The 15,607-nt window shown below is 44.3% G+C and overlaps 1 protein-coding gene across 1 annotated transcript in view; it reads right to left on the reverse strand.

The window, feature by feature from the left end:
• Positions 1-15,607, reverse strand: part of TCF4 (transcription factor 4) — a 218,582-nt gene that overhangs the window by 155,304 nt on the left and 47,671 nt on the right. The gene's annotated exons all lie outside the window — the stretch shown is intronic.

The raw sequence follows: 15,607 nt of genomic DNA on the forward strand, positions 1-15,607 counted from the left end.
AGCCTTGCTCCACTCCCCCCGTGGTTCCCAGCCCATGGCACTGAGTGCCACATCCAGGCTCTTTGGAAATATCTCCAGGGATGGAGAATCCACCCCTTCCCTGGGCAGCCCATTCCAATGGCTGATCACCCTCTCCAGAAAGAAATTCTTTCTCATGGCCAACCTAAACCTCCCCTGGCACAACTTGAGACCTCTTGTGCCCTCTTGCCTTGCTGAGAGTTGCCTGGGAAAAGAGCCCAACCCCCCCCTGGCTCCAACCTCCTTTCAGGGAGTTGGAGAGAGTGATGAGGTCTCCCCTGAGCCTCCTCTTCTCCAGCCTCAACACCCCCAGCTCCCTCAGCCCTTCCTCCCAGGAATTCTGCTGCTGGATCCCTTCCCAGCCTCCTTGCTCTTCTCTGGACCTGCTCCAGCACCTCAAGCTCCTTCCTCAGCTGAGCTGAGCTGAGCTGAGGGGCCCAGAACTGGACCCAGGACTCAAGCTGTGGCCTCCCCAGGGCTGAGCACAGGGGCAGAATCCCTTCCCTGGACCTGCTGGCCACGCTGTTCCTGAGCCAGCCCAGGATGCCATTGGCCTTCTTGGCCACCTGGGCACACTGCTGCCTCCTCTTCAGCTTCCTGGCAATCCAGACTCCCAGCTCCCTTTCTGCCACTCTCTGCCCAGCCTGGAGCTCCCCAGGGGGTTCTTGTGGCCAAAGGGCAGGACCCGGCCCTTGGAATCTTCAACCTCATCCCCTTGGCATCAGCCCAACTCTCCAGTCTCTCCAGGTCCCTCTGCAGAGCCCTCCTGCCTTCCAGCTGATCCACACTCCCCCCAGCTTCGTGTCAGCTGGGAATTTGCTGCTGATGGACTCAATGCCCTCCTCTAAATCCTCACTCAAGATATTAAACAGCACTGGGCCCAACACTGATCCCTGGGGGACACCACTAGTTCCCGGCCGCCATTTTGATGCAGCCCCGTTCAGCACCACTCTCTGGGCCCGGCCCTCCAGCCAGTTCCTAACCCAGCACAGAGTGCTCCTGCCTGAGCCAGGGCCTGACAGCTTTTCCAGGAGAATCCTCTGGGAGACGGTGGCAAAGGCCTTGCTGAAGTCCAGGTAGACCATAGCTACTAAAACTTTGTTGTACCACTCTAAGTTCTTCCAAACGTGGAGTAAATGCCAAGAAAAAAACCCAAAACACTGCAGCACAAAACCTTCACTACAATGAGCTGGAAGTCTCCCAAAATGTCCCACTTGGCTCAAAACTTCCTGGCTGAGCACAGCCTCAGTTCAGCAAGGCACAGGACACAAGTTCAATGGAAGCCTGCAAATAATTCCACTGGAATTAAAATATGGGAGCTGTGACCCAACTGGGTTGATTTCTGAGATTAAAAAAGAAAAAACACACTAAACCCCACCCCCCCACATATTTGTACAGTTTAATGCTTTCCCCCAATTACAATCCCTATTATCTCAATAACAGATGAACGTGTTAATAGCACAAGACACTCTTAGGTAAATATTTAATTAAGCTCCAGAAAAAGAAAGAAAATGTGTATCATTTACCTGACAGATCAGATCAACCATTCTATTAGGTTAATTAGGCATATTTTTAAAAAATCATTTGTGTTACGTAACAGGCAATTAACTCCAGAGAGCTCCGATCCATTGCCTGCTCAAAACCAGTGGATTTTAGCCCACTGACGTTGATGGACATCATCCCACCCTCCTGCAGAGCTTCCAAAATCCAGCTGGGAGCAGAAGAGCTCAGCCCTGGGGAACAGGACGAGAGGTCCAAGCCCCCCCAGCCTCTCCTGCTCTCATCTCCCTCCTCCTGACCCCCGAGCCAAACAGCTGCCAAGAAAGGTTTCCAGACTGCTAAACTGGGTATTTTTATTTACATCTTAAGAACGCAGGTGCTGCAGTCTTGCACGCGCTAAATGTGCAAGAAATGCCACATTTCAGGGCTGTGTTTTGAGCAATACCCCTCCTCTTGCACTTGGTGGCCAGGATGGAGAACAGAGAGGGACAGGGACATCCCAAGCAGCCAAGGGCTGCACAGTGTTGCTGGGATCTTCCCTTTGGGAGCCAACCCCCCCTTTCCACAAACCTGGGCTGAACCTGCTCGTGGTGTCACTTTTGAGTCACTTTCTTCACCAAGTTTTTCTCCAAGCCCAGGGAAGGGGCACCATTCCCCCCGGGATGCTCAGTGCTTCCCAGCAGCAGATGGAAATACACAGCCAGGCACTGGATGCTCCCAGGGAGGTTTAGGGAACTATTTCTGTGGTTCCAGCTACACAGTGGTTTTGTGGGGAGCTGAATTCCTGCCCTTTGCTGAGTTATCCCCCTACCTCTCCCTGAAGCCAAGCATGCCAGTGACCAGAGGGCACTATCAGGTGCTTAAAATAACCCAGGAACAACACATTCCTCAGGGCTGGGCTATTCCTTGGCTCTGGAGGCATCAACCCCCTGGGCACACCCCAGAAAAAAAGTCCTGCCTATGGGATACTCCTGGGCAGGAAAGGGACAGCTTTTGGGGATGGATGCATCAAGGTGAGCAGCCATGGTTCTACACACCCAAATATATTAGAGATTAGGGGACAAACCTCCTCAGATAACCCTGGAAGATGTGCCTAGACTCCAAAATTGTAGTCACCTCAAATTTGGCTGAAATTCCTTATCCTTTTCCTTGCTTTAATCGTCTAATGCTCAAGTTCTGCCACCAAAGTTAAAAAGTTCTGAACTCAGATCAGAAACCCAAAAGCACCAGCTCTTGTGCCTTATCTTCAGGGGTCGTGTCTTAGCTTTCCACCAATTATCTTTGTATTTAGACTTAAATGTGCAAACTGCACTATATTACTCTGTGAAACATCAATGAGAAGCCTTAATTAAGTAACACTGACAGATAAATCCATTTCTTTCGCAGTAATCAAATCAAAGCAGGTTGACATAACACAGGAACTTAATGCAGTTACTCCCTTGTAATTGGAAAAAGGCCCTTTACTTCTCATTAAAGCAACCTTCTGGGTATTGGCATAATAAGAAGGCTCAGGGCTTTAATACTGCCCTATAAAAGCACCAAGATACAGCCCCCTTAAGCAAACATGCCAGATTATCTAATTCCTTGATCATAGTGGAACATGGAGTTATTGTTTTAAACTCCTCATTTTTTTATCTCAGTCACAGACAAAAAGAAGGCACTGTCTAAAACATGAAGCTCTATAAAAATGTAAGCTCTAGCTGGGGAAAAAAAAAAAAAAAAAAAAAGAATTTTCAGAAATCCTCAGCTGGGATATTGAGAGCTTAGAAAGAAGAACTTCTCCTCTGGCTGCTAAAAGGACTGGGGGTGGCACTGGGAGGATTCCCAGGGACCTCCCAGCCTTTCCCTGTGGCCAGTGCTAGAGGAAGAGATGGGTGCCTGCATCTTGTCTGGGTGCTCCTGGGTTCTTTGCACCTTTTTAACTCTTCTGAGTGTGACCCAGGGAGCTGTCAACAGGCAAAAGCCAGCATTCTCCCCCAGCAGCAAAGAAAACAAAACAAAAAAAAGCCCAAAAAACCCCCCCTCACCAACTACTACCAAGCTAATCTAGCCTAGTTAACTCCTAATTTTGTACACCAGCTACTGCAAGGTTTGTAAGCTCCTAAACCTAATTCCAGAAATGTATTCTGTACCCTGCAAGCACTGCCACTTAGGTAATTAGGACAGTGAAACCCTAATGACACCCAAGTCGATGCAGGATTCTCCAGTGACTGATTCTCAGAGCTTGGATTTATCCCAGAGTGCCCAAACTTGCACACATACGTAATTTTTTCCAGCAGCCAACTCCTGGGAATTAACCTCCCTTAATCAGGAGCAGGAGGCAGTGTGACAGGACAAAAGGCAAAGCATCCCTGCCAGGCTGGGCCAGTTTTTCAGAGGGAAAAAAGAGCACACACCAGGCATACAGCAGGATTTCAAGAACCAGAGCTTCAACACAGCACCCCAAAAGCTCTGGCTGAAGGCAGGAAAATTGGCATTTAAATGGAGCCCAACCACCCCAAGGAGTTGAAGCCAAGGGCCTGGGAAAAGCAGGTTCAGCTGGAACTGGGATGGATGGTCAGTGCTGGGTTATAAATAATCCTATTACACCTCCTGACAAGCTGGGGAGAAAGAACTGCACCCCACACTGGTCCTACAGCAACCTCAGAGGGGCTGCTCACATCTAAGGGTGCAGGAGAAGCCCAGAGCACTGACCCTGGGGCCAAAAGTTGAATTTGGGCAGAGGAACCATCCTTAAAAAGGCTCCAGCTAAGCAACCACCCAACCCCAGGAGTATTTCTCAGCAGCTCTGCTCCTTGACACCCAAAAGAGGGGGGGGTGATGCCCTGGGAGCCTCTGGCAGTGATGCTGAGAGATGCTTCCACTCTGCTCAGACCTCCTGGGGCTCCTCAGCTTGCTCCAAACGTGCCCAAACGAGAAGTGTCCTCAGCAAAAGTTTCACTGAACCCCCAAGGAAACTTTAGAAATAAGAGAATTCGTCCCCCCCTTTTTTTTTTCCTGGAAAAAAATACCCAAACGCAGGAAAACAAAACAAAAAATCAAAAACCCAAACTCCTCTTTGCAGGAACAATCCAAACAAATACTTGGGAAATCATCCAAGACTGGAGTAATAACACAGGACAATAAACTAGATGACTCTGGAATAGAATTTTGTTTGAACCTCCCAATAACTCCAATAATAAATCGAGGCACATACATAAAATCCTGAAATCACAGGCTAGAAAATTTTACTCTCATGCTTTACTCTGGTAAACAGCACCAGGGATACCACAGGAGTTTTGCTAATAGAGATGGGAGGGGAAAAAAAGGAAGAAAAAAAACAAAAAGAGTAAAAAATAGATCAGTTAAATAACTTAGGAAGTGTTTAAAAAAAAAAAGAGGGGCCATTTAAAACATGTTACATATGAAAAACCCTTGTAAAAAGCAGCATGCACCTGGGTTTGGACACAGCCCAGCAACTAAGTGAGAGAGTAGAAGAAAAAAAAAGAGCACACTGGTGGATCTTGTTAATTCTGTAGTAAATAGGATTAGGAATGTGGATTTCTCCCTCATTTTTACCTCTCAACACCACAGCACACAGGAGCAAACTTCCCACTGGAGAGATGGGAACAGGAGGCTGGGATTTCCACCCAGCCACTCTGGCTCTGAGCAGGATTTTGAGTGGGTTTTTGTTTTTTTTTCCAATCCCACCTCAGGGGCTGCTTATTAAACCTCTCCCCCCAGTTTTTCCCCATTAAACCTGAGCACAGTCCCAGCTGCTGCTTCCTGGAGCCTGGCAGGGCTGGATGCTGCACCCCAAGGCTTCACCTCACCCTTCTTCCAATTCCCTCTTCCCAGCACACAGACAAATCAACACTGACCTGACCACTGTGCTCAGGAGGGTAAATAAAGGGAGAAACATATCCATCTATACACGACTTTTTTTTTTTTTAGGTATTCAAATACTGAAGTGAGCAGAAAGGGCAAATTCAGTTTTCCTTGGCTGAACCTCCTTGCTGTGAAAAGACAGGGGTGAAACTCAACCTCTGGGGGAGTCCTTCTTTTGATTTCAGGCAAGACTAAAATGTCAGCCTCAGTATTTGTGTTCCCTGAATTCAGAATAAACACCATTTCACATTTAAAAGCAGCACAACCAAGCTCATGCCATGAACTGGATGTGGGAACAGAGAGGTGCTGAGCAAGATGTGGGAAGGATCTGACCATCATCCAGCACCGGGGCAAAAAATACAGAATTCTGTGCCTGGTACTCAGTGCTTGGCCATCCTGCTTCCCAAGCCACAGATAATTCTTGGAGAATGCTCATTTTATCTGCAGAAGTGCAAATTCATCTTTCTGGAGGTAATAATTTGTACTTGTGGCTCTGAAATAGAAATGCACTGCTGTAATTGCAAAATATTGGAATAAGCTTGGAAAATATTAGCAAATAAAGGAGTATAAAAGTGTTTAAATGAGTTTTTATCTTTTGTGAATAACTAGAACGTGTATTTCAGAGAAGCCAAGTGTTTTATTCCTGAATTTGGATCAGCTGTAGCAGACCAGAGCAAAAGGAAAACCTTTCAAATGCTGTTTGATGAACTCAAAGTTACACTAAAGATAAATTTAAAAAAAAAAAAAAGCAATATGCTGGAGTCAAAATTAATACATTAATACATTTGCTTAACCTCCCTGAAAATGCTGTCATGTGTTTACTTTGGGAAGAGATGCCAGGATTGGTCTGGGAAGGCTTCTGGTTCAAAATATCATCTCATTTGTACCATGGTAGCAGCCAGCTCAGGTCTTGTTGCTCACTGTGCTTGAATTAAAGGAAAACTGAGCCCATTTTCTGTGGCATCACCTCCACAAAAGCTGCTCTGGGTGCTGGGCTGATCCCTGAGGGGTCCTCAGCTCTGTGGTCTTGGAAGAGATGATGGGAAGGGTGTGGATTATAAAGGATCAGCTGCTTTTTGAAATTATTTTTGCCCAATCAATCAAAGAAACATGCTAAAAATATTAATTTTTATATCTAGCTATATATAATAAATTAAAAAAAAAAACAACCAGGCATGTGGGCTGACACCTCCTAAAAGAGGTGTCAGAAAAGACAAACATCTTCAGATCTGAATTTCATCTTCAAGAGGAAAAAACAGTATATTAAATAGCAAAATGGAAGTATTTTTACATGGGATTTAGCAGCCAAAATATCCTCAGATGAGGAGGGAACAAAGATCTCTTCCTGCAGGAGACTTTCTGTACACCTGATATTACCACATCAGCATTTCTCATAGTATGAATTACAGCTATGTTAAAAAAAAGTGGGAAAAATCCTCTAATTCTGATGATTTTCCTTCAACAGATAGCTTGGGATTGCCATCTTGCACCTTGCAAACTCTACACCAGGTCCCAACACACTTGGTTTGGGGATTGAGACCTTTGTTGCTGCTCTATTTTTCAAAAGATTTTTTTTTTCCCTCCCTGAGAGTATTATGTTTAAGAAATAAATGAAAAAACAAGCTTAACAAAAAAGGACAAAATACAGAAGAAGGATTAAAGAGCAGCAGATCAAGGGAGGAATAAATTGGTAACCTGGACATTTGCTAAACTGAAGGACTGGCAAATTTAAAATGCAGAGCCATTGATGCCATTTTTTTTGAAGATTTTGCTCTAAATATCATCAGGATGCTAAAAAAAAAAAAAAAAAAAGAAAAAAGATAGAGATGTGATCTAGAAGAAGGGCAATCTGAAGCTTGAAGGTGACAGAAATAGTCAAGGACTGATTTCATCCAGAGAAAGGAGCCAGGAGATGGAGACCTGAACAAAAACCCAGGGAAAGCAGGGAGGAAAACTTAAATGTGGGATGGGAAATAAATTCAGGGATTTCTGAGGAACCAAACGTGAGGTTAGCACCAGACACAAGTGGGATGGGGAGAGACTACAGGGAGAAGCTGCACCAAGTTCTGGCAACAACTGGGGCTTGACCAAGGAACCAGGAGCAGAAAATGTGGGAATCCAGGAGCAGCCCATCTGGGTAGGATTATCCTTTCTTTCTGTGAGGGCAATGGGAAGAAAGCACAGATTCAAAATGGGAAATTTCTACTATTTTTTTTGATAAACAATTTACTATTGGTTTGCTCAAGGGATTAAATACAAAGCTTAGGGTTGTTTGGTTGTTTTTTTTTTTCCCCCAAAGAAGTAGGACCAGATCTATACACTCCACTTCAATCGTTTCTCTGAAAGCCCCAAATAACTGGAAATTCATTTTAATCAGATGGGTCACTTTATTTTCTGCCTCAGTTTCCAAAGTCCTTACAAACATCCCCAGTGAGCCTGAAGCATCCCTTGACAGCAGCACCATAAAACCTCAGCACTGCAAACAAATCCCAACTGTTCCCATCTTCCTGGCCCCAACAGAGCTTTGCTTTGTGTCCCCCCCCAGGGGCTGAGGTCATAAAACCTCACATTGTCTGAGCAGAGATACACAAAGCTATTTTCTGACTCCAGATGACACAGACTTTGTGTTGCACTGACAGATGACACTCACGTAGCCATTCCAGTTCCCCAACTCTGGCACTTCACCAGTTTTTTAGCAGTTTTTTTGGAACTACAAGCAAAGGAAAAGTTCCTGGATCCAGTGATATTGCCCTTTCCAGCTTTTTAGGCTGATTCTAGGATTATCAAGTTACTGAGGGCTTCGTTCAATCCTGCATTTGGATAGTTTGGGGAGAGAGAATGCTGTGGGAAAAGGGATTCCTGAGCAAAATGAGTCTTTTTTTATTTATTTTAACCTGAGAGGAGGTAGAGCTTAGTAGGAAAGCATCTCTTTCTCAGGATTCAGTTATAAATAGCATGTGATTTATAAATGGGGTTATCTAATTAGCCTGCTGCATATTGCCCTACAACCTATATTAATAGTAAAGTATTTAATTTTTACTTAGCCCCATAACACAGTGCACTCCAAAGTTCTGATCATCCAGCTCACTGCTCCAGGCAAAATGCTCACCTTCTCCAACCTAAAAACACCCAAGGGCAGATTTCCTGAAACTCTCCTTGTAAAGGAAGATCTCTGGACACAGAAATGGATATTTCAGCCCCAAACCAGAAGCCAGATCCCAAAGGTGAAGCTGGAAGCTTGGATTACAAGCTCACAGCTAACTAGAAGCTGAGATCCAGGAGATCTCATGGATGCCTTCTCATCCTCTCCATCACTAACTCCTGCAACACTTCTTAACCCTTTCCTTTTGCCCCCTTTCCACATTTTTGGGGGGGTCTATGAACTGGAGAGCTACCTAAGGAAGATCTGAAGGCAGCCAGAACATTGTCTTCTTTGAGACACCCTACAAACCAACCCATCTACGTGGGGAAGAGAAAACCAGTGCAGAAATCCAACTGCAGCACCAACACCAAGCGAATAATCTCATATTTAATCACCTTCAGTGATCTTTTATTTTAAAAGACACTACATCTCTACAAGTGCCACTACTACAGATTAAATTACTATTTTTTTTTTTTTTTTTAAGTTATGTACACTTACATAATAACACTCCAAAAGTGTGCAATAGGAGGGAGAAATGTCCCACTCCAGACGTGGCAGCACTGGGAAAATCAGACGAGGTGCTCACACACTGGTGAGAGGCAATAACACCAGGACACAAGGTTTGCCAGGTCATAAAAGAGCAGGACACCCTGGCATTTTAGTAATTAAAGATAGATAATTAATTCCTAAAGTTGCCAAGGCCCCCAAATCTCCTGGGCAAGGCAGAGACAGGCAGAGCACCCGCCAGCCCTACGCAGGGCGAGTGGAGCACTTACTCAGCCCTTCCTCCACACGTGGAGCACTTACTCAGCCCTTCCTCCACACTCTGGGGGAGGATGTTTTTCCCCAGCTTCCTGGGAAGTCCAGACTCTGGAATTGTTGTCACTGCTGCAATGTTTGCAATGTTGGATTGCATTTAACCCTTCCTTAACAAAAATCATCAAGGGGGGGTTGGATTTACAGGGAGCGCCCCTGGCAGAAAATGCTAAAATGGGGTGGAAAGTGGAAGGGAATAGTGGTTAATAATTAGCTGTAGTTTCATTAAAGTCATTGCAATGCTGCAATATATCCCAATAATCTGGGGAGGGCACCAGGGCTCCCCCAAAACAAGGGAAAGAACAACCAGGTTAATGCTCTGCTCGTCTACATTAAGGAGATTATTTTCGGGGAGAAGTCAGCCCAATAATTCATCAGGGAGAAAGCAGCACACTCACTCCTGAAGTCCATGCACCCTGATTCATAAAGAAAAAAAATGCCTGAAATAAGGTTCTTAAACTTGATGGAGGCAATTTAACTTGGCAATTTTATATTCCAGTACAAATACAGAAAGAGAGGCGGTGCCTCCAGCAGAAACCACAAGAAGCAGCAGGAAGAGGGGCATTTTCAGAATTAGGGAAGATATTTAGGTGCTGAAATAGCTCATTAAAAACTTAATCCAGGCACACTCAGTTAATCCAGGAACTTCTATAAAAACCAAGGTTCTGGCATCTAAGCAGGACAGGATGAAACCTGAGGTGACTGGGCTAGAGTCCTGCTTCTGCAAACAGACCCTGCAGAAAGATGGATGCAAAGGCCAGAGAGGAATGGGGGTTTTAATAGGTGGTTTTAAGTGATAATTAGAAAAAAAAAAAAATCATTTATTTTCAAGTGGTGTGCAATTTTGCTTCGATTTTAGCTGCTGTTAAAGTTGACTAATGGCTTTGAGGCCCTAAAAGTAAATAAAAAAACCTGATCATTAATGAAAGCAATCCAATGGGTTTCATTTCTGCCTGCAAAACCTCAAAGCAGAATTTAGCTCCAAACAGCCTGGCAAAACCCTGGGGGAAAAGGGGTAATTTTTCCCCCCTGTGCTGGCTGCAAAGCCACAGGAGCATCACCCTTTTGAAGGGCCCTGGGGCAGGGGGACAGGCCCTGTCACCCCTGTGGGACCCAGGCAAATCCTCAGTGCAGAGGATCCACCAGCCAGAGCCTGACAACATTAAAAAAAAAAAGCAAATTTTTTCTTCTTTCACTTGGAGGTGGGGAATCACTTGAGTGAGCAGCTCCTTCCCTCTGTTGGAGCTGTTTCTGTGGCCACTTTACTGGGATGCTGTTATCTAGTCCAGATTTCTTACACACCACACCAGCAGCTGGGCTTTGTACCTCTCTGGCCAGGACATGACTGGTTAATTCTCAATATTTATGCTTCTTAGAAACAGAAAGATCAGTGAGGAATGTGTAACTGGAAAAAGCTGAGGTAAAAAAAATTAAAAAATTTAAAAATCAGAGAAAAAAGCAGCAAAAAGCAGCCCCCCTGTCCAGCTCCTGTTGCAAAAGTCCCAAATGAGACCAAGAGCAGTGAAAAGCAAACCATGCAAAAGCTGAGGAAAGGGAAATCAAACATCAACAGAAAAAACCCACCTCATGAAACTAAAGGACATTTGCTGCTAAACTTGTCATCTTTGCAGAAGTGCACTTTAATTTCAGCTTCCTTTCGAATGACTTCATCTCTAGGAAAATTACATTAAAACTCCCTCAGTGGATTTGCATTTCAAGTGTGCTATGACAGCCCTCAGCAAACACTTCCTATTTACTGGACTCTTGTTATCCGAGGACAATCCACACCTTTTGGGGCAAGGAAGGGAAAAGATCTCCCAGCAAGCAGCTCCAGAAGTGTTGCACAGTAGTGCAAAAGGATTTAAAAAAAAAAAAAGTTTGCTGGAGTTTGCTGTGACCTCCCCTGCTCTAATCCACTCATTTAAGGCAACCTTTGGTGAGCAAAAGAAACCACCTGGAAAAGGTAAGGAAGTGGTGGCAAACTATTGGCTTCAGTTTGGCCCTGGCACCATTTTGGGCTTGGAATAACCTTGGATAAATCCAAGAGGAAGCAATGAGCACAGAGAGGAGCCCCAGACTGAAGGGAAGGTCGGGTCCTGAGGAGCCAGCCCTGTCAGAAGCTATCAAACCAAACTTTTTCATCTCACCATCACATAAAGGTTTCAAGTGTGCCAAAAAAAAAAAAAAAATTATCTTTTTCTCCCCCCATATTTCCAAAGTTTCCATGAGAGCTTTTTAGGCTTCCCTTGGTCAGTGAGGAAATTATTCCCACCCTTCCTCATGCACCTGTTTGGAAGCTGCCCTTGTGAAAAGCCACAGAGATCCAGGGATATATTTTAATAAAATGGGTTTCAAGCAACCTGACTTGAAAAAGATCAAACAAAAGCATCCCATCACTGGTCAGGAATTAACTTTTCTGCCCTTTATTACACTCTGATGCACTGGGCTAGGTTTTGCTTGGGCTGAAAACCCTTCCAGTCCAAACTCCCTGCCCCAAAGTTGATGAAGCAAAGTCCCATTGCACCTCACTGAACCCCAACAGCTTCACCCAGCATTGGTCAGAAATGAAGTTTGCTTTCTTGTCTTTAATGTTTATGGTGTATTAAGCTCTGCTCATGGTTTTTTGGCTTTTCACTACAAGGAGAAGTTGAGATTTCCTTTTGGTTAAAAAGGGAAAAAAAAAAAAAAAAAAAATCAGTGCCAAAATAACTGCATTGATTTTCTCCTGGCCAAATTAAACACCAAATATCAAGTCCTGTGATGCAAGGTCAAATTGGCAAAGAACAGAAGGACCATAACACTATCTGGTGATTTAAAAAAAAAACCTGTTACACCTTTTCCACTGTTTACATCTTTTCAGGTCCAGATCCCACTGAAGATGAGTGTGATCATAGAGAAAAAAAATCCAAGTAACTGCCCCATGTCCAAGGCATCACAGAACACCTCCAGTTGTCCAAAACTTTAATATAAACAGGAAAAAATACACAAAAGAACACACACTAATAACAAAAATATCTGTTAAAAGGCTTTGAAACCACTCCCTTGATGCAAGAGTCACAATTGAACCATTTCCTGCAACACCAGCTCAGTTTTAAAGCAGTTTGATGAAGGCATAAAGAAAGGATAAGAAATCCCCTTCAAAAAGAGAACTAAATAATAAAGGTGTATTTAGCAAATGAGGAGGTTTGGGGAGGAAAAAAAAAGGGGGGGAAGCAAAGGACTAAGTTTCATGGCTTTTTCACTATTTACACAAGGAAAAGTCTATTTGTCTTCAACAATGCCACAAATTACTGACACTGCATTTAGGCAGCATAAAATAAATGCCTTTTTCTCCTTCCAAGCTGCATAAAAAGGTGTTTATTCCAGGTACTTGGAAGCTGGCAAGCAGAAGAGGAAGGAAAACTTCTAAAAGGCTGCAGTGAGGTTTTCTCCAGCCCCCTCCCAGCAGCCAGGGAACAGCACAGCCAGGTTCTGATGACAACCCCATAGGATGGGGACTGCTGGAAGTCCCTGCTCATCCTGCATTGGAAGGGAAAATCTTAAAAAAAGCCAAAAACCAAAACCAAAACCATCCACCTGAATGCCAAATGAATTAATTATGATCAGTGAGCACCAAATGAATTAATTCCTCACTGCAGAAGGCACAGAGCATTTCCCCCTGCTCACATTTCCTGAGGGACACCAAGAGGATCCCCAGCAGATCCAAGGTGGGTGCCCACAGGTAGGGCTGACCAGAGGGCACCAACCTGCTCCCTGCCAAGGAACCCTTCCTGAAATATATTTCATTTTTTTCCAGGCTCTTGGGTCCTTCTTGCAGGATAAATACCAAATTTATCAGCAAAGCCTCCAAACCTTCAACACCTTCAAGATATTCAGAGTCTCAGGCTCTCTGCACTGGACTCCAGGCACCATCACTCCCCTGAATGGGATGAAACACAACTTTGGGAAATTATTTGTCACTTTTGGAAGACTTTGCCTCTTCCACCAACAGCTGAGGTGTGACTGCAAACCCTGAAGCCTTCACCAGGGGTGGCTTCCACAATGGCAGCACTTGGTTTTGAACTGGGAGATGAGTGAGTGAGGGGCTCTTGAAGCCTCCTTCATCTCCTCCCTTCTGAGGCTCTGCCCTTTGCTCATGCAGCATCTGCTATTTTTCAGCCTGCCCATATGCTCACAAGAAACTTACAGAGCTCAAGAGTCTCTTGCTGTTCCTGAGAAGGCCACGATTCCTTTGCAAGGAACTCATTAAAAAATTACAACAATTTAAAAGCCACCTGTAAGGGAAGGATGGAAATGTTTCAGCAGCCCATCCTTCTCGCTGGACTCCAGGCCCAGTTGCCAACCCTAAGGGAAAGCACCAGGGAAAGCAGGGGATGCCATGGGGGAAGACACCAAAGGGAGGAGACATTTCAGCACATCCTTAAAAATCCTGGGTTTAGATCATCAGTCCTGAATTATATGGCCTTTGGAGAAAGCAGGTGAGAATTAAACCTGGTAACAAGCCCAGGGGGTTCTGAAAGATGTTTTTAGCAAACTCTATTTTTTTTATCTGATGGGTCATTAAGAAACTGCTTAAAGGTACCCTTTGAAATGAAGTTACAGCACCTAGAGCTGCAGAGATGGGAAACTGAGTCAGGGATGTCCCTCTCTGACCACTCCCACCCTTCACGGTACTGCCTGAAAAACAACCCCCAGCTCAAGAGATGGAAACTTTACACCCCCATGTCTAGCTACAAGTTCCTCTCAGGACATCCTGCCTCCCTCAGAACTATTGTTAAGACAAGAGTTTGGGGAAGCAATTCTGGGGGGGAAGATTTTTTTCATCCTTCTCCCTTTAGAGCGTTTGAGAAGCAAAAATCCAGACAGCATTCCCAGAGCCAACCTGGAGATCTCTAACGGAGCAACGCCAGCTAAACTGCTCTTAGAAGAATTTAGTCTTAGACTTAAGAAGCATTTCTTTTATGTATTATATGCTTTAGAGGCTGCAGAGATTCTTTGCAGAAGTGCTGCTAAGCAGCAGGCTCTGGGTGAGGCCCAGTGCAGCCCAACTCTGTACTGGTGCAGCTCAGCACATCCTGTTTACAGCCTCTGCTACTTTCTAAGTCATTCAACCGTGACAATTGTTGTCCTTCTGAATATGTTAATTGGGCTATTTTTATACAGCTCCAGAACATATTTACAGACCACAGCAGACTTTCAACAACAATGAAACTTGTAAGCAGTAAATATAGGACAATCATCCAAAACCAACCAGCTATCCTTCAACACATCTTGGCATTTGGGACACCAGCTCCATTCAAAACATATGTCAGAGAAAGCTTCCCAGCTCCAGCACCACGAGGTGCTTTCTCTCCCTTCTGCTCCCCCTTTCCCTGCAGTTCCAGGACCTGGAGGAGAAGAGAGGAGGTAGGAATCCACCTGAGGGTTCACACCAAGATCCCATCTCCACAAAGCCCCGGCCCTCTCTGCCACCCTGCCAACCCCACAGCATCCCAGCCCCAAAGGGAGGAACAACCCTTTAATTGCACAGGAGACCTTTAGGAGAAGGTAAATAATTAGAGGTCAGTTCAATGAAAAGAGACTAAAAGAATGAAACCAGCTAGTAGATTTTTTTTTCTCTCCCAATCACCATTTTCCTCAATTATTTAAAGCGTTTTTTATTATTATTATTTAGCGTCCTCCCTAATAAATAAAGCCTTTTTGAGGTATGACAAATTTAAACCCATTTTTTTGTATACAGGTAAAAGTGGAAGAACCTCAGCATTAAAAACTCTGAAGTGTTATGAAGTTAGCTGATTTTCCCCACTTAATTTATTCAAGGTTTCTCTTTAAAAGAGAAAAAAAAAAAATCACTAAAATTCTCAGCTCTAGTGGCAAAAGGTTTATTGGTCTTTGTACTTCATTAAAGGTTTTTTATAAAGTCATGTTTGTTCTTTTGAGTAGCAAATAAAACTACTGAAAAGGGCAGGTTGGTTTTTAAAAGAGAAAGATATGACCTAAAGGGAACACATTCTCCTGTAGTGAAATAAACTGAGGAAACAGTTTGCAGATTAAAAAAAACCCTTATAAAAGGAAGCATCATCTTTGGAAAAAAAAAAAAAAACACTAGAAAAAAAAAATCTTTGCTGAGGAAAACAGCTGGAAACAGGAAGCTTTTGAGCTTTCATCCTGCCTGCTTTGATACCACCACATCCCCCTATCATGAAAAGGCAAAGAGGCTGAAGGCAGCAGGACAGGGCAGGGGGGAGATGCCGGGGCTGTAAG

This window comes from Heliangelus exortis, chromosome W (assembly GCF_036169615.1).
Source record: "Heliangelus exortis chromosome W, bHelExo1.hap1, whole genome shotgun sequence".
NCBI classification, from domain to species: domain Eukaryota; kingdom Metazoa; phylum Chordata; class Aves; order Apodiformes; family Trochilidae; genus Heliangelus; species Heliangelus exortis.